This window comes from Lycorma delicatula, chromosome 6 (genome assembly GCF_047948215.1).
Source record: "Lycorma delicatula isolate Av1 chromosome 6, ASM4794821v1, whole genome shotgun sequence".
NCBI lineage: Eukaryota > Metazoa > Arthropoda > Insecta > Hemiptera > Fulgoridae > Lycorma > Lycorma delicatula.
The window spans coordinates 117,500,781-117,520,413 of NC_134460.1; the positions used below are offsets into that span (position 1 = coordinate 117,500,781).

Below are 19,633 nucleotides of genomic sequence, written 5' to 3' on the forward strand. Positions count from 1 at the left end.
TAGACAGGGCCCCGAGTCTATCTACTAAAAAAAAACTGAAATGTAGAACCGGCTAAGAAACCACAATATTCCTTTCAGAGAAGATATGGTAAAAATTTAATTTTACGAAACAAGAACCATCAACACATTATGTTAATGACGAAATTCTACCTAAAAAGGCATATACCGTTCTCCATCTCTCAACTTATCACCAAAAATTTATTACAATAGAATTAATTTGAGCTGAATTGAAGAACGGGGAAGCAGAGAACAACACTACTTTTAGACTTGATGTAATGCAACTGTGCGAAAAGAAAATTTCCTAAATTGGACCAGCAGAATTGCAATGCAATGGACCAGCAGTTTCAATGCAAAAGAAGAATATCGAAATGATCAGGGAATTTTAGAAAAACGATAGAATCGTTTGTAATTAATGTCGACAATGATTCGGACAACTCCAGCGATACAGAAAACAGCGAAGAAGAAGATGATGATAACGATGACCTATCTGGATTTGAATCGATGGAAGAAACATCATTTTGAAAATTGTTACGGTAAGATAAAACATGCATATTTTACTAGTTATACTAATCAGAATCTAAAAATAACATAAATAAATAAATAAATAACATAAAAAAAGAAAATAACAATCAAATACTATTAGAAGAAAACGGTAAGTAACGTAATAACAATTATATCATAATAACTTTCATCGTGAAATTCTTTTAAAATCAGCAAATATTTATACAATATTCAATGTAGAATTAAATAAATTAAAATCATTATAAAAATATTGAAATAGATTACCGGTATTAAATTAAATAATTAAACAATATTTTCAATAAATAAGTTACTGATACCGTTACTAAGATTACTTTTACACGAACAATTAAAAGAACTATTGATACAAAAATGCCTTTAACAATAATACACTAACAATAAAAAATAAATAAAAACTGCTTGTAGTTAAGATTTTTTCATAAACACGGCACTAACGAAACTGGTATAAAAAGAATGAAAACTCGTACAGCTAGCGTGTGACTAGTTTTTAGTTGACCATACTGTACTGAGTCTCGGGACTAACTAGTGCAAATCTCTACCACCTTTTTTTTTTTTTTTTTTTTTTTTTTCTCTCTCAGCTTCCCTGGGCCGGACCGACTTGTTGGTATTACGCCGCCCAGGGGAGTGTCTTTAAACTCAAATAGGCCTCCCCACCTACCGGCTATATACCGGCAAGGCAGGTCGGCCTACCGGTTAGCTCTTTTTGAGAGTTCTTTATCAATATTGCCCCCTTGGGGACCCAAAAGGGCAATACTAATACACCACATTATTACACCACGCCAGACCCAGTTCGCCGCGACGCGGTACCGGGTCTCTTCAGTATTCAGTGTGCTGTTGCCTGACTGTTACCCGTGGAGTCCTTGGTGGCTCATCAGTGCCAACACACCGCAGCATGCTGGACCTCACCAGCAAGGCTGTCCAGCCAGTCCTATTCTAGCCAACACCTTGTCTTCTGTCATCGGAGTATTTCTGTAGAACAACTTGTCTAACAAAACTAGCAAAATTATTCCAGTTTGACTCGCTTCTTAGCATGTAGTCTATTGTTGTCTCTGGAGTTATACCTGTGAGTGCCTTACTATGTCTAAGTGTGTCCCACCTATTGCACTCAAAAAAGGTGTGCTCAGCATCATCTATCTCGTTGCAGTAGTTGCAAATTGGCTCTTCTCTCTTGCCTATTTTGTGCAGGTAGTTATTGAAGGAACCATGTCCTGTAAAAAACTGCGATAGGTGATGATCAACCTCACCAAATCTTCTCGACAACCATGGCTTGATGTTGGGGATGAGGGTTCTCGTCCATCGACCCACAGCTTCCTGCGACCATCTTTCCTGCCAGATATTATAAACGGCATCCTTGACCTCTTGTTCTAGCTTGCCTTGTGCCCTCTCCACCCTCTTTTTTGCGATTAGGTCAATAGGAGGTGTACCCAATAACACGCACAGGGCGGCATAGGACACTGTCCTGTATGCGGACACAACACCTAGGAGCACACACCTGTGCGTCCTCGCCAGTCTCTCAAATCTCTACCACCTACGAACAATCAACTCACCGGGTTGGTCTTGTGATGAACGCGTCTTCCCAAATCAGCTGATTTGGAAGTAGAGAGTTCCAGCGTTCAAGTCCTAGTAAAATGAGTTATTTTTACACGGATTTGAATACTAGATCGTGGATACCGGTGTTCTTTGGTGGTTGGGTTTCAATTAACAACACATCTCAGCAATGGTCGAACTGAGACTGTACAAGACTACACTTCATTTACATTCATACATATCATCCTCATACATCCTCTGAGGTATTATCTGAACGGTAATTACCGGAGGCTAAACAGGAAAAAGAAAGAAAATCTACGAACGATCTGTCCCAACGCGATGCTGTAATTGTTGAAATTATTATCGATGCAGTCCACGTGTATCGTGAAGACATGACGTCTTTCTAAGCGAATTGGAATTTTCCATTCGATGTTTTAGAGGTCACTTACGTATTAAATTGTATTTCATACTGTACTACTTTATTGTTATGCAGCACGGATATTTAATCTGCAGTAATCATAAAACTTCTGTGAGTAGACCCGTAACTCCATAATAAATCTTATAAAATTATCCCTTTGTTAAGTGGGTGTTTGTTAATGGAGGAGGCCACAATTTATTTTTCTGCGTGCCCGCGCGCACACACAACACAACTTGTCGAAGTCCATTTTTATACCAATGTATTTCGTACTGATACATCCAATTTTAAGTTGGATGTGATCGCAAAGCACAGCTGTATCATTTTTTTATCTTATGTTGAACTGAAAGTCGGTCGTGCGTGGCTAGCCTAACTAAAATTAATTTTTACCTTTTTTCTTGTCTATTTATTTTCGGTTAGTCTGGCAGACGACCTCGAACATATCATATCGAGAACGGGTTGCATTTTATTTTATTTATAGTTACAGTTTATGTCTTTTTAGCTTTTTTTTAATTCTAACAATTTTATGTTACCCATGAATGATGATAATCTGAAAAGTTTTCTTTCGACCTCCTTATAGCAGGATCATGTTTTACTACAGAGAAATATCGACATGGTCTCAGGTTAGTCATATGTCCCTTAATAAGATACTGCTGGTTTCTTTTTCGAGGAAGACCAATATTTCTTTGTTTGGCTATGACACTTTGTTTCTCACATCATTGGTCGACAGCATAAGGTAATGGATTTTGGAGTTACTCTCGATACAAAGTTATACGAGTGTTTCACAGATCATGATGATAATATTGTTAACAAGGCCGGACAAATGCAATCTCACACTATTAAGAGTTCCGAGAAATTTAACGTGCCCTTTTATCTTCCGACATTATGTAAATTTCTTGTGTGTAGTTAGCTTGAGTACTGTACTTACACTTGGAACAGAATGCGTCTTTGCATAATGAATAAATTGAGGGTCTGATTTTTTTGAAACGTTATCAGTTTCCGTAATATTAAACATTTGGTGTTGTGGTGATGAATTATGAATATTTTAATAAACTATCAAATTATTGAAATTGTTTTAATTTAATAATTACGTGTATTTTTTACGTGTAGGTCTTTTTTCCTAATGTGTACGTTGTGATATGTTCAGTTAGTGAACAGTAATCAACCCTTTCACGGCCCAATGTGATGAGGTTAAATATATGACATGTAAATTAGGTGTAGTCTTGTACATACTGAGGCCGATCATACCTGAGAGTTGTGGTTAATTGAACCCCAACCACCAAAGTACAATGGTATTCACAGTCTAGTATTCAAATCTGTATAAAAGTAACTAACTTTTACTAGAATTTGAACCTCACCAAATCGACCTTCACAACCTTAGTGAATTGAACCTCACAACCTTCGACTTCGAAAATCAGCTGTTAAACAACGGTTTTGCGATGATGCGTTAACTGTTAGACAAGCCCGTTGAGCTAGTTATTTATCTACCCAGATTTTTATGTAATTTGATAATATTTAAATTTACTTTTTTCTTTTATAACTTACTCTGAATTTTATGGATAGTGTAATTTGTAACTTTAAGAATCTGTGTATAAGTATTTTTATGTTTATAATACTATTTACTCCCTCTTTGAATCACGAGACCTTGCCGGTGGTGAAGGGGCTTGAATGCTCAGTGATACAGAGTAGCTGGATCGAAAGTGCAACCATATCGGAGAGGTATATGTTGACAGTAAGACAGTAAGGAATGATTCCTGAAAAAGGCAGCAGCTCTTTCAGTAGCTGTTAAGGGTGTGGGTCAGGAAGACTTAAACGGCCATATCAACATCATTCAATCTACTGAGTACTGCGCAGCTGAAAGCAATGGAAAACTAAAGCTGTTTGTTTCCAAGAAAATATAGCTCTCTGCATTTTCATATAACAAAGATGGAGGCACCTTCCTTGTTAAAATATTCCGGAGGTAAACTAGCCCCCCGTTCGGATCTCCGGATGGGGACTACTGAGGAAGAGGTCACCAGAAAATTAAAAAATAACATTCTAAGAGTCGTAGCGTGGAATGTTAGAAGTCTGAAAAAGATTGATAGGTTAGAAAATTTAAAGAGGGAAATGGATAGATTAAATTTAGATGTAGTAGGAATAAGCGAGGTTCGGTGGGAAAAGGAAAACGACTTTTGGTCAGATGATTTTAGAATAATTAACTCGGCGTCAAATAAAGGGTAGGCAGGAGTAGGTTTTGTTGGTGGTTGGTTTTGTCGGTGTTCTTTGGTGGTTGGGTTTCAATTAACCACACCTCTCAGAAATGTGATCGAACTGAGAATGTACAAGATTACACTTCATAGACGAAGCATAAAAGAAAATTAAGGAGAATTTTGTGGTGTATAAAATAAAATCTAATGTGTTAAACAAAGATGGTACACCGATTTATAATACGAAAGAAGAGGTCGATTGGTGGGTGGAATCTATTGAAGAGTTATAAGAACGAAATGAATTAGAAACTGGTACTATAGAGGAAGAAAAGGACGTCGAAGAGGATAAAAAGGAGAACAATACTGAGATCTCAATTTAATAGAGCATTAAAAAATTTGAATGGCAGAAAGACTCCTGGGATAGACAGGATACCTTCAGAATTACTGCGCAGTGCAGGTGAGGAAGCGATAGATAGATTATACAAACTGGTGTGTAATATTTACGAAAAAGGGGAAATTCTGTCAGACTTCAAAAAGAGCGTTATTGTCATGATACCAAAGAAAGCAGGAATTAATAAATGTGAAGAATACAGAACAATTAGCTTAACTACTCATGCATCAAAAATCTTACCTAGAATTCTGTACAGAAGAATTGAGAAGAGTGGAAGAAGTGTTAGAAGAAGACCAATTTAATTTCAGGAAAAGTATAGGGATAAGGGAAGCAATTTTAGCACTCAGATTAATAACAGAAGGAAGATTAAAGAAAAACAAACCAATATACTTGGCATTTATAGACTTAGAAAAGGTATTTGATAACGTAGACTGCAATAAAATGTTCAGCAATTTAAAAAATGTTGGGTTCAAGTATAGAGATAGAAAAACAATTGCTAACATTACAAGAACCAAACTGCAACAGTAATAATCGAAGAACATAAGAAAGAAGCAGTAATAAAAAATGGAGTCCGACAAGGCTGTTCCCTATCCCAGTTACTTTTTAATTTTTACATAGAACTAGCAGTTAATGAGTTAAAGAATAATTTAGATCCGGAGTAACAGTGCAAGGTGAAAAGATAAAGATGTTATGATTTGCTGATGATATAGTAATTCTTGCCCAGAGTAAAAAAGATTTAGAAGAAACAATGAATGGCATGGATGAAGTCCCTACTCAAGAACTACCGCATGAAAATAAACAAGAACAAAATGAAAGTAATCAAATGTAATAAATATAATGTAGATGGACCACTGAGTATAAAAAAAGGAAGAGAAAAGATTACAGAGGTAGAAGAATTTTATTATTTGGGAAGTAGAATTACTAAAGTTGGACAAAGCAGTAGCGATATAAAATGCCGAATAGCATAGGCTAAACGAGCTTTCAATCAAAAATATAATTTTCTTACATAAAAAATTAATTTAAACGTCAGAAAAAAGTTTTGAAAAAATATGTTTGGAGTGTAGCTTTATAAGGAAGTGAAACTTGGACGATCGTAGTACCTGAGAAGAAAAGATAAGTTTTTGAAATGTGGTACTAAAGAAGAATGTTAAAAATCAGATGGGTGGATAAAGTGACAAATAAAGAGGTGTTGCGGCAAATTGATGAAGAGAGAAGGATTTGGAAAAATATAATTAAAAGAAGATACAGACGTATAGGCCACATATTAAAGCATCCTGGAATAGTCGCTTTAATATTGGAGGGACATGCAGATGGGAAAAATTGTGCAGGTAGGCAATGTTTGGAATATGTAAAACAAATTTTTAGGGATGTAGGATGTAGTGCTATACCGAAATGAAACACCTGGTACGAGATCTTAGAGAGCTGCATCAAACCAGTCAAATTACTGGACAAAAAAAAAGCTATTTATTGTTGAGCATATCAAAGCTTTCATTCCATTCTACCTTGTTTGTGCAAAATAAATAAATAAATAATTATTATTTCGTTAATGGCATTATAACTTTGCGGATAAGTGTGATGCTTAATAATTAGTTTTAACCTTGACAAAAAGTCAAGTATGAGGTTATTTATTTTATTTCCCGATTGTTAATTTATTGAATTTTTTCTTTTATAAAATAAAGTAAAATTAAACAGTTATAAGTTTTACTATTAATTTAGTCATTATTTTTTTAATTTAACTCGACGATAAACCAGTGTGAACGAGTGTTGAACAAAGAACGTCTTTACAAATGTTACAGAAAGTAAAATAATTATGATTTAAAAATTATAAATAAACATTACATTACTCAATTTAAAAATATTAAAGAGAAAATAGAACACAAAACAATATCTGCTGTACGATAAAAGTAAACATCACTTTTATAACGTGACTCAACGCTACGGCTGTAATAGATGGAAAGCTCTTAGTGTGAGTACACTAACTTACAAAAATATATTCCAACTGTAGATAAGGTCAGTACTACACAACCTAGACATTATACTCGTGCTCGTATAATAATACGTGAAGTAGGCGGTTTCAAAGGTTGCTGTTCTGGAATGACCTACGAACGACGAATATGAATTAATGTATCTCAGAGCTGCTAAAATAACCAGTAAGTATTAAACCGATATTTTGTAGAGTTTTTAAAAAAGGAATAAATTTTGCTTTTTTTCTAAAAAAAAATTAATGCAAAATTTATGAATATATTGAAGGTTTTTCTTTTACCTACTGATCTTTCATACAGTATTTCTTTTTTCTACAACATCTAACAAAATAGGAAATCAAATATAAGACCGGAGAGATAATTTACTTATTTCTATTACTGATTAGCTGTAATAGATTCTTGTTTTCCTAGTGAATAGTGATAAAATTATATTTATATTGGAGCTATGTGATCCGTTGTTTTACTACAGAAAGAGATATATTAATTTCTTTTTTTAATCTATTTATTCCAGTCTTCTTTATAGCTTGACAGATAAAGAAAACTTTGTCAAACCATAAAGTTACGTTATAATACACAAACTTTACATTATAATGTAGCAACTTAAAATACTAACATGTAAAACAACTAAGCTGCTAGTTAGTTTTCTTTCTCTGAAAGTAGTTATGTTCAATATGCAGTTAACCCTTGTGATGAACAAAGTGAAGTATCTCTTTTAGAGCTGAACATTTCTTGTAAACAATAGGCTAGACACCGATATGCAACAATACATATGAGTCAGTAAAGAACGCAATGGAAAACCACTTCACTGCTCACTAACGCTGGTATGGTATTATGTTTGTTTTGTTATCTTGAGAGTGACTGTGCCAGTTTCAGGAATAAAGCAGGCCCCCTAAAATCTTTTTGGCTATGCAAACCACAAATACATTCTGTATATAAAAAAAAAATAAATAAAATTTCTTAAAATATTATCGGTTGATCAAACTGATATTGGTTAACTCCTAATGATCTCTTCAGATCTAGGTATGTATATTTATTTTTGGTGAACTCGTCATCAGCTGATTTGGAAATCAAGTGTTTTAAGGTTCAAATCCTAGAAAAGGCTTTTATACGGATTCGAATACTAGATCACGGATACCGGTGTTCTTTGGTGGTTGGGTTTCAGTTAACCACACATCTCAGGAATGGTCGACTGAGATACAAGACCACACTTCATTTACATTCGTACATATCATCCTCAATTTCATTCATCCTCTGAAGTATTAGTTAGTACCTTACGGCGGTTCCAAAGGCTAAACAGAAAAAGAGAGATGGTACGTATATTTTACTATCGTTTTTGTTACTATAATCTAGCAAAAGCGTACCTTTTATCCAAACCAAACAGAGATAAAGAGTGGAACAGACACTAACTTTTGCAACATATGTTCATTCATAAGTGACCTCTCAGTCATACATCACAAGCATCTAATGTTATTACATAAAATATTTATTTTTTTCATTTAGAATAAATTTGCAGCTTGTATCACACTGATATGATTTTATTTTTTATTTAGCATATAAATAATTATTATATTATAATTTTCACTAAATTATTATTAAACATATTAAATAAAATGTTTGTTTCATAATAATAATAATAATAATAATGGCAATACACGTTTATGTAATAAAAATATTTGAAACATAAGGTTTTTAAATAAATAAAAGGATAAATATTATCTGCAATAATTTATTTAATAGAAAATTCAATTAATCTATTCTGTTTCAAAAAATATAAATAAATCTTGCGTAACAAACATATTCCATTTCAAACTGTTTGATACGAAAAAAGTGATGAATTATTTTCAAAAATAGTAATAATTCTCTTTATATATATATATATATATATATATATATATATATATATATATATTATCTGTACGAAACAATATTACCAAAATAATTTCTATTAAAAATACAAATACGTTCTGTTCTGTTAAGGGTTACAGTTATATATATATATATATATATATAAAATATAAATGTAAGTAGTTTTAAATCCAAAATTAGCTGATGCTAACTCCATTCATTGGCTGATGAACAGCCAAGGAATGGAGTTGACGTCATCTGACGCGGTGAGTCCGTCTGTCTGCCCAGTGACCAATGGATTCAGGGAGATGCCCCAGGTTGTGCCACGGACCCCCATGGATGAAGGCAATAGGGGAGAAATAGAGCTACAAAGATGTTGTGGAGGTGCCGACAGTTGCAGTCTTGCCGGAACGCACGAGGAGGGCAGGATAAGGAGAGCCTGTACATGGAGGTAGTTTGGGGCCCTCGGGTCGCTGCTACTGATGATGTGTGTGGGACTTCTGAAACCCGTAGGAAAACAACATGCCCCGACAGTGAATGCCATTACAGTGGATGTCGGGGCATGTTGTCATAGGGAGAGATTGTTTAGCGAGTCCCCGCCTTCTGCGAGAAACCTCACACACCCAGTAGTGCGGACTGCTGGGCGTCTGTGTGTAGATTTTTTCTTCTCCTGCGTAGAAAAAAAAGAAAGAAAAAATAAGCTGTTCCGGGGTTTTTTTTTAAGTTCAAAACGTTTAATCTACATTAGAAAAGTAATATCTGTTGAGTACAAAAGATATTAATCAGAAGATATTGGTTCGGGGTAAGACTTCTTTAACAGCTATTAGAAATTCATTGAGCGTTAAAACTGGTTGAAACAATTCGTATAATTGTTAATTCTTAATTAAATAACTAATTTCATTTCATTTTTACTTCTTAACTTTGTTAATTAATAATACTGCTCGTAACTTCGATTACTTATGAAGGAAATATTGAGCAAATCTTTAAAAACTGATTAAATTTTTCAAATTTTGCCAGGATCGATCCATGAAAACTATTACCTGAATTTTATACCATTAAAGATATCAACTTACCAGCATCGAACGTCGGAAAGTTTTCCAATTCCGTTAAAAAAAATCACTTAACATATTCATGCAGAATTTTCTGTTAAATCAGTGTAAGATGTAACAATCATGAATTTTAATAATAATACGCATACTAGACGTAAAAAATTACCCAAAATGTATTGAATGTAATCTGAGGATGTTGTACCTCAAAAATTACACTAGAGAATGGAAAATCTACTACTTTATTTTATTTTAAAATGCTACAAGCATTTCGCCCAACTTTTGCTGAAGAACAAAAAACTGATTTTTATTTTTGCATAAATAAACTTAAATTTAAAAACTCTATTAAAGATTTATTAAACAAGAATAAAAATAATATTGTAATCAATTTAAATCCGCCAATCTCCGTGACGGAATGGTTGCGTCTCGGCCTTTCACTCGGAGGTTCCGGATTCAAATCCTTGCCAAACATGACATTTTTCACACGCTACAAAATTTCCATTTATTTTTCCTACTCATAACCTTGGACTCATGTGATGAAATAAAAAAATAGATAAATCATGAATATCAACTTGTGTTTAGTACACCCTGTTTTTCTATACAGTTAATAACCGTCTATGTAAATAAACAAGTTCCTTTATCTCTCTCTTACAGTAGTTTTGATATCTTGATATATTTTTATACCATAATAATAATGTACGTAGAGGTTAAGTTTATGAATTATTAACTATCTAGTAAAAAAAAAGAAAAAATTTACGTATGCAGTTATAAATAAATAGTAATATAATGAACTTATATTTATCTTGTTAATGATTTTTTATTGTAATGATCTTTAGTAGCTAAGTTTAAGCATATAAATAGAACCGACTTCAATTATGAATGGTTTTCAATGTGAACGATAAACCAGTGTAATGTTTATAAATAATAAATTTTTCCGTAACACTTCCTTGTTTACCCTTGATTTATTTATTTATTTTATATATATATATATATACATGAAAAGTCCTTCTTGTAATAACAAATGATTTAATTTATTCAGATAAATTATCTTGTTGTTTTTTAATTAAATTATTCTTTTATCTAATATAAGATATTAAATTTTCCCCACCCATTGAAAAATTGACCGAAAAAATTAATTAAAAAACTACAATAATATAATAGAATTTTTATTCCATTTACATGGAGCTTAACATTCAACTCTTCTCTCACTTTTGAAGTAGAAAAATTTGTATTCCACCGACTTATTTAGTTGCATTTACTTATCATTCATAAATATCCCATAATTATTTATTAAATCGATAAATAGTTCAAAAAATTAAACTATTTTACTTCCTTGTACGAAGTAAAGGAAGTATTGTGATTGCGAAAAATTTCAGTTTTCAGGTTTCAACGGAAATATACATTTTGACCATCCCTGAATCCATTTTGACTAGTTTCGGCGTGACGTCTGTACGTATCTCGCATAATTAAAAACCGATTAGCCGTAGGAAGTTGAAGTTTTGGATTTAGGACTGTTGTAACATCTAGTTGTGCACCTCCTTATTTGAATGCAATCGAGTGATCCAAAAAAATCCAAAATCCAAATAAATTTGAATTTTGGGCTTTTTCTTAACTGCAGTAATAAGCCCTCATTGACAGACTTTCAAATAAAATTTTAATTAATTAATGAAATATTTGGATCTTACAAGGGAAGGCACATCGGTTCGAATCAGACTTCATCTCCTTTTTTTTTAATTTATTTTTTTTTTTACTTTTTTTGTTTCAATTTATATATTGATTATTAATAATTATTAACCCGTGATTGTAAACAAATTTTATGATAAATAATCAGAAGTTACCAGTGAAATAAAATTTTATATACTTTAATAGGCATTATTACATATATGTATATGTAATAGATTTGGTGAAACATCCGATTGTTTGATATTAATTGAAAATTATAATTTAGAATCGTATGATTTTTGGATTTTCTAGTTTAATTCTGTTTAATTTTATTTAATTATTCTGGAATTTCTGTTTAATTTTATCTACGTTAAAGTTAACTACAGAGTGACTGAAAAATAGACCCTCACAAGTACAACATATACACTGAGGCATATATACCCGGTCTTTAATAAATTGCAAAAAATTCTTATCTTTTAGTTCATTACTCCTCTGATATTGTCGGGCAACATCCTCCTTAAGTCAGAGTTGATCATCATTTCATTTATTTATTTTTTGTTACCAATCATTTAATCGCGCTCTTTTGTTTGATTTGATTCTTCTGATCTTAATTTGTGTACACGTTATCTAGTTTTAAAATTTTCTCTCTCTCTCTCTATATATATATATATATATATATATATTCGTCATTCTCTCTTAATCGTTTCATTCTTTCCTTGGTCTTAACGATTTTTTCCTCTTTATATTTATCATCTTTTCTTAATCTTTTTATTCTTTCTTTGGTTTTACCATTCTCTTCCTTTTTATATTTATCACCTTTTCTTAATGTTTAATTATTACTAACTTTTATTTATACGACACACCAGAAATCTGAAAATTTTATTAATTAGTAACTCACGAAAATACGAATAATACTGACAGTAATACGAGTAATAAAGGGACTTTTACTCTCTATTCTAATATTTCATGTAAGATTATTGAATTAATAACCGTATAAATATTTGATGTTAATAAAAACTAATATTTCAGCAATTGTGTAACTGTCCACTTTATTAAAGAATTGGAGGATCGTATCTCACTTTTAAATGAAATAAGTTTAAATGAATTGCAGCAAAAAATGTGTATATGTAATTTAATAGGCTTTCAAGGAAGATTTTTATAAACAATTAGAATTAGTCAATGTTACAGGGCTGTTTTATTTTTATTTTTTTAGTTTGTAGTATAACGGGATTACTATACGTAGTTTTACTTTTGTTTACCATATAAAAAGATTGATTTTATAGATTAATATACTGGTGAGTTACCTATTATGAATAAAACTTACATCTAATAGTTGTCAAGAAAAACATCTTTTTTTCAGATTAATTATAAAAGAGGAATACGGAATCATTTCAGCTTTTATTTTTTATGTAAAAATCCTTCGATCAAAATACATGTTTATGCACAAGGTCCTGAAGCTGTTTTACAATAGGAATGAAAATTTACGTAATCAGAGAAATTTGTACAATGATATACTTCGTAATGAGTCGTTTATTTGTAGGCAAGGCCAATTAACACATTTTATACGAAATGTTTTGGGTATTTGTCAAGTACAATTTATAATAAACTTTCAAAATGGATTAAAAAATACAAGAAATCTAGGTTTTTTTTAAATAAATAAATTAAGAAAGTAGTTTTATTACTAAAGAATGTAAATTTTTTAATAAAAATAACTTATACAGAAATACTTGACGATATGTCACACGGTTTAAATTAGTCTGAAGGATCATGGTTTTATGTTTGTAGTACATAATATGAGTACACCTGCTTTTTATGTTTGTAGTACATAATATGAGTACACCTGCTCTTTGGAGACTTAGTTTTCGTTAAAAAAAATGGGATTAATTTTGGATGTAACACATATATTTTTGTTTGCGAGTGTTTGTATACTTACTATAATAAACAGTTTTTTACTGAAGATGGAACTTCAGAATAGGCTTTGCCTTTTTATTTTTCCTGTTTATCCTCCGGGAATCCTTTCTTCCGTATTCCAAAACATTTCATTTTAATAAAAAACACAGATAACCAAAGTCAACTAAATGTTTACAAAAATAGAAATAGAAAATTATATTAGCCGATTATAAAACAACAGTAAGTAGTGCTGCCAACCTCTTCGTCCGAAATTATTGAATTAACTTTTCTAGAAAGTATTTTGCTTCGATTGCGTTTTAAAACGAATACCCGGTGTAAAAATGTGTGTATTTTTATACGAAAAAAATCAATACACTCTTATATTAGGTATTTTCTATTTTATTCTATAATTTCGAATACTTTGAGAGGAGGATAGTTTTTGTTGATTTGTACCCCTGTAATTTCAAAAAGTTAACTCCAAATTTTACTAATTATATAGCAAAAATATCGTGTCAATTGCGCGGTTACGTTAAGAATATAACGATGTGGAAAACAAAGTAGGAGATTTTATAAGCCATTTTCTCCAAGCCGAAAAATCATTCAGCAGATCTCCTCCTTACGTACTTTCGCTTTTCGCATCTTGGTTTCTTTAGAAAAGATTTTTTAGATAAAAGAATTATAAATAACTTTAGAGATGATGGATATGTAAATTCATATACATTGAAATAGATTTCATTTTACTTCAATAAAACATATAGGAAGCTCTTTAATGGCATTTAAAAGCTTTCACAGAAATTTCTGCTTTGGCAGAAAGCGGAAAAAGTAGCAATTAAATTTAATAATTTATATTTAAATATATATATTTTACTTAACATTATTTCCTTCATAGTTAATTATCATACTAAATCAATTTATTATTTATACAGGTTTATTTCATTTTTCTAATCGCTTAGAGCTTTTGCTGAATAGTCACCTTCAGAGCATCTTTGAAATAAAATATTTAAAAAAATATAAAACTTAAAAAAAGTTTAACTATTAAAATAATTAAAACATTTTCATATAATGTCTTTCAAATTAAATGTAAATGATTTTAACAGAATATGTGTACGAGAAATTATTATTATTGTCATAATAAGTTAATCTGTATTTAGTTTGTTATTAAAATTGCATTAGTTTATTATTGTATTAATTTGTATTCTTTATTGCTACGGGTATATTAATTTATTATAAATCTATAATACGCATAAATAAATATTTTGATAAATCTATTCTTGATCCTTATCCTAGTGACAAAAAAAAATATATATAAATATAAATCATATCTGTCAATCTGTCACTAAGTCTGTTTGATTAGGAATTAATAGTGGTATAGCATCATAGTGGGGTAGTTTATGCTACTATATTCCGTGATTAGGAATTATATTGAAATATATCTAAAGAGTCGTTAACTGGCTTTTAAGAAATGGTATTTTTCTTCATGTTACAAAAATTCTAAGTAGTATGAAAACCTCAGGTCCAAGGCCAGTAAATACATTAAAGAACGATTGATGCAATATATTAGGTCTCTTTCCAAAAGATCGAACGCCACTTTTCACTTAAATTCTTACCACGAAGCGTCTATCTACTACGAAAAGCATACCAAAACACGAGTCTCTTCACTAATCGATTTCAATAAAGTGGCCCTGAACCTGCGTAACTTATTCAAATACATTAAAGAATCCACCGAGGTCTCTTTTCACGAGTCGACTGCCACTTTTCAGTTAAATTCTCACCACGCAAGCGTCTCTCTACTGCAGAAAGCATACCAAAACCCGACTCTGTTTTTTTCTATAATCGATTCCAATATATTACACCCGTTTTTCTATAATCGATTCCAATATATTACAGCCGTATATGAAGTTTCTTCTCCGCCATTTTCCAGATGCAAGCGTCTCTCTACTGCAAAAACCATACCAAATAGATCAATACCCGAGGTTCAGAAAAAGATTCTGCCGAATTTTAAAAATAGGCCGTATCTCGAAAACGGTGCGTCCTAGCTACGCGATTTTGAAAGGCTTAATTAACCCAGAGGGTACTTTCCGATTTTTTGAATCGAATGCCGGTACTTTCATCCGTCTAAGTTCGGCCGTTCTCGAGTTACGCCTTTTTCACAGGATTCGTTGAAATTGATGCCGAAATGAACTGAAAACATACTCGGTCAACAGTTTTAATCACTTTTAAATCAATTTTAACAGTTTTAATCACTTTTAAATTAATTTTAAAAAATCGGACATCATTGCTTTCAGCGAAATCGGGATAATCGATTTCAATAAATTGCTCCAGTATGTATGTAACTTATTCAAATACATTAAAGAAGATTACACCCGTATATGTGTAACTTATTCAATACATTAAAAAAGATTCTGCCGAATTTTAAAAATAGGCTGTATCTCAAAAACGGTGCGTCCTCTGCGGGACGCACCGTCCCCCTTTCGGAAGCAGCACCCCCATGGAGGGGTGCTGCTCCAGAAAATTTTTTTCTGGGCCTTTTCAAGACCATGGTTAAAGTTTTCTGTAAAATAAAAGAACCGAAAAAAATTGATCAATAGAATAACTGGAAGCAGATTAATAATCTAATTCTACATTTTATCACATTCAAGAGTATGGTACACGGTTATATGTATTCGGTTTAACCGAATAAATAACAAAATGTCAATACAGATAATATTTTTTAGTATTATTAGATAATAACTAAATAAAATATCCGCTTAAAAACACTATAGTTCAATGATGCATAATTTAAATTTCTATGTACACAGAAACAAATACTTAATTAGTTTTTACTAATTATCTTCTCTTTCGCCCTTCCAGCTTGTTTTTGGACAGATTTGGCAACCGAAGAGCCCTTGCTTTTCGCCATCTTCTGATCACTGCTGAAATAACAACTAAACCGCTTTCATATTCCTTCCATCGACTAAACTAGAAAAGGGAACAAACAAGAAATCCTTTCATACACAAGCGGAGTGAAAAAAAACTCTCTCTCATTCTCTCTCTTTTCCTGTTTAGCCTCCGGTAACTACCGTTAAGATAATTCTTCAGAGGATGAATGAGGATGATAAGTAATGAGTGTAAATGAAGTTTAGTCTTGTACATTCTCGGTTTGACCATTCCTGAGATGTGTGGTTAATTGAAACCCAGCCACCAAAGAACACCAGTATCCACGATCTAGTATTCAAATCCGTGTAAAAATATCTGACTTTACTAGGACTTGAACGCTTGAACTCTCGACTTCCAAATCAGCTGATTTGGGAAGACGCGTTCACCACTAGACCAACCCGGTGGGTGAAAAAAAAAACTACGTTCCACCAACACGCCAGGGTCGGCACTGCGGGAACGACAGTGCTCTCTCTCTCTCTCTCTCTCTCTCTCTCTCTCTCTCTCTCTCCCCTCGCAGTCTTGTGTAAAGCTTCCTACAACAGTCAAACACCACACTTCTGGAACTGTGAAACGCACAGTTCCATACAACGATTTTTGTATATTTTTCATTAACTGGGGGATGGCTACTGACATTAGGCTTAAGGATTATATATTGTATAACCATAAAGAAATAATTAAATAAAAAAGGACTCATTATAATAAATGTTATCGATAATATTAAGTGGAAATAGGGGGTGCTACAGTTCCACATTACCTATACGCGAGCCGCCACTGGTCTGAAATCTTTCTGTATTTTGTCAGTCATGATTATTGTATGTCCTCTCACACTGAGAGTCGAGGTTATTACAGCCTCTGACTATAAGCCTCTGTAAATTGGTTGATTCTTGGTAAAAATAGACGTCATAAATCCTTTTCTTCATTTTAAACATTTTGTCTGTTCAGTTCATGCACATTTATAAGGTGTTAAACATTATTTTTACTTTAAGGATGAACAGGGTACAAACACCTGTACTTTTACTAATTGTAACAGTTTAGACGACCAGCATGAGTCACAAGTCACTCCCAAAAATTATTTAACCATTCTCAAAAATTACAATAATCCTATACATATGGTATAGGATTTCTTAGATATGTAATATACCTGGTGTAGGATTATTTAGGTGGTATGGTTTACTTTGGAAAGTGTTGACTAAAGGAGTTTCATGTTGACTTTTTCTCCGTGTCAAATCTATTTTTATCAATATTCAAAGCCCATTGAAGTACAACTAATATTCATTCTTACACACGAAACATTTATTTTATTCACCAGAAGTAATGGCTGCACAGTGATCAACATTGCTCTCTTTCCTTTTATATCAGGTTGCTTTAAACGAATCACATAATTTTTTATATATGCACCGACTTCCGTAGTAGAGTGAGATAGGGTCTTTACCTTTCGTTAAGCGTGTTCCAGTTACGAATTTCAGTCAGACTTGGCATTTTTCACATGCTACACAATTCATTCTTCAACTATCATAAATAAAATGAAAGGAAACAGTAATTGGGTGTCCAGCCTTCTGTTACTATATACATGAATTTATTTATTTATTTGTACTTGTATATATAATATACAAGAGTGAAATTTTTTTTACTTCATTCTTTTTATAATTATCCAAACGAAAATCGGGGTTCCTTCCTGTGTTGAATAAAGAATAATGAAGATAGCTAATAAATTAAACGACCTTTCATTTAATTTTTTATTTCATTTATCTAAAACTACGATAATAATTTGTTTCTTTTTTTATGGCGGTTACGACGTTAATTTTAAGTAACGTCACTGCACGTGAATATTCAGTATGGCATCATCGCATTGCATCGCATTGCACTGGCCAAGGTTATTAGCACCACGAGTGAACTGTACTCAATAGTGAAAGATATTTTAACATAAATAAATTATTAATTCAAAGTTGTGAAATTATCTATCACCCACTCAGCAGTCTTTATCTGTCTCTCTTTTTTCCTTCATTTTATCTTCTTCTTATAGTTTTTAATTACATTATTTTACGTAAATCTTTTTTAGAAATGCATTGAAAAATTAACATGCTACACAACTCATTCTTCAACTATCACAAATAAAATGAAAGGAAACAGAAATTGGGCATTTCTTACCATTTTATGTTTTCATAATTTTTTGAACCCATATTTTTCACTTCTTTTATTATACATTTACATTAATATATATATATATATATATATATATATATATATAAACGTGAATGTTTGTATATTCTTACGCGCGCGCGCACACACAGTGTTAGCAAAGTATGGAAACTCTTAAATAACTTTTCAATCGTTAAACATAAAAATTAATTTTTTCAAATACGCCTACCTCGAATGATCTATTTTTTGATTTTAGACCACTACAGTCCAAGCACCCTAAGTATTCCAATGGGGAACAAATATTTTTTTACAGATAGTTTCAAATGTAATTTGCAGTACCTCTAAAGTAACTGTTCAAAATGAAACACTAAAAAAAATTGAAATTATCAAATTTTCTTACGTAAAAACGATCTGTTTTTCGATATAAAACTATTACTTGAAGTATAATTTACCTATGAAAAACGTTAAATTGCCTCCATTTTGGTTAGGAATACCCTAAGCTGAAGTATTTTACATCAGTTTTGTTTTTCATTGCCATTTAAAATTACATCACAACCCTTCATTCTCGATTTTAAATTTTTGAGTTGTTTCTTATGGGGATTTGGAAGTATGATGATCTCATACCAAAAAAGTATATCGTTATCACTAGATACCAGATTATATGCAACATAAAAAGCTTGAAATATGCATGCAAATATGCAAGAAAAATGTTTAAAATATGCATGAAAAGTGTCAAAATATGCAACTTTAAATAATAAAAAAAAATAGTAATTTTTAGTTTTTTTTATTTCAAAATCAGCATATTATTATTAAGTAATAATATGCTAACATAAATAAATAATAATATGAATATATAAAAATATATAATATGAAAATAATAAATATGAATTATAATAATTATAATAATAATATAATTAATTATAATAATAATTATTATTATAATAATAATTATTATTATACAATAATAATTAAATAATAATTATAATAATTAATATGAATTAATAATAATATAATAAATAATAAATATGAATATGAAAATATATAATAATATGAATAACATATCAATAAATTCAATAATTAACAATTATTTAACG

General features: G+C 31.4%; 2 protein-coding genes across 2 annotated transcripts in view; one reads left to right on the forward strand and one right to left on the reverse strand.

Moving 5' to 3' along the window:
* The window catches only part of LOC142326150 (ATP-binding cassette subfamily G member 4-like), a 179,931-nt gene that overhangs the window by 76,963 nt on the left and 83,335 nt on the right, over window positions 1-19,633 (reverse strand). The window lies entirely within an intron of this gene.
* Window positions 7,074-19,633, forward strand: part of CycH (cyclin H) — a 132,884-nt gene continuing 120,324 nt past the window's right edge. The window contains exon 1 of the mRNA XM_075368378.1: window positions 7,074-7,209. The gene's annotated coding sequence lies outside the window, so the exon portion shown is untranslated. The remainder of the gene's footprint in view (window positions 7,210-19,633) is intronic.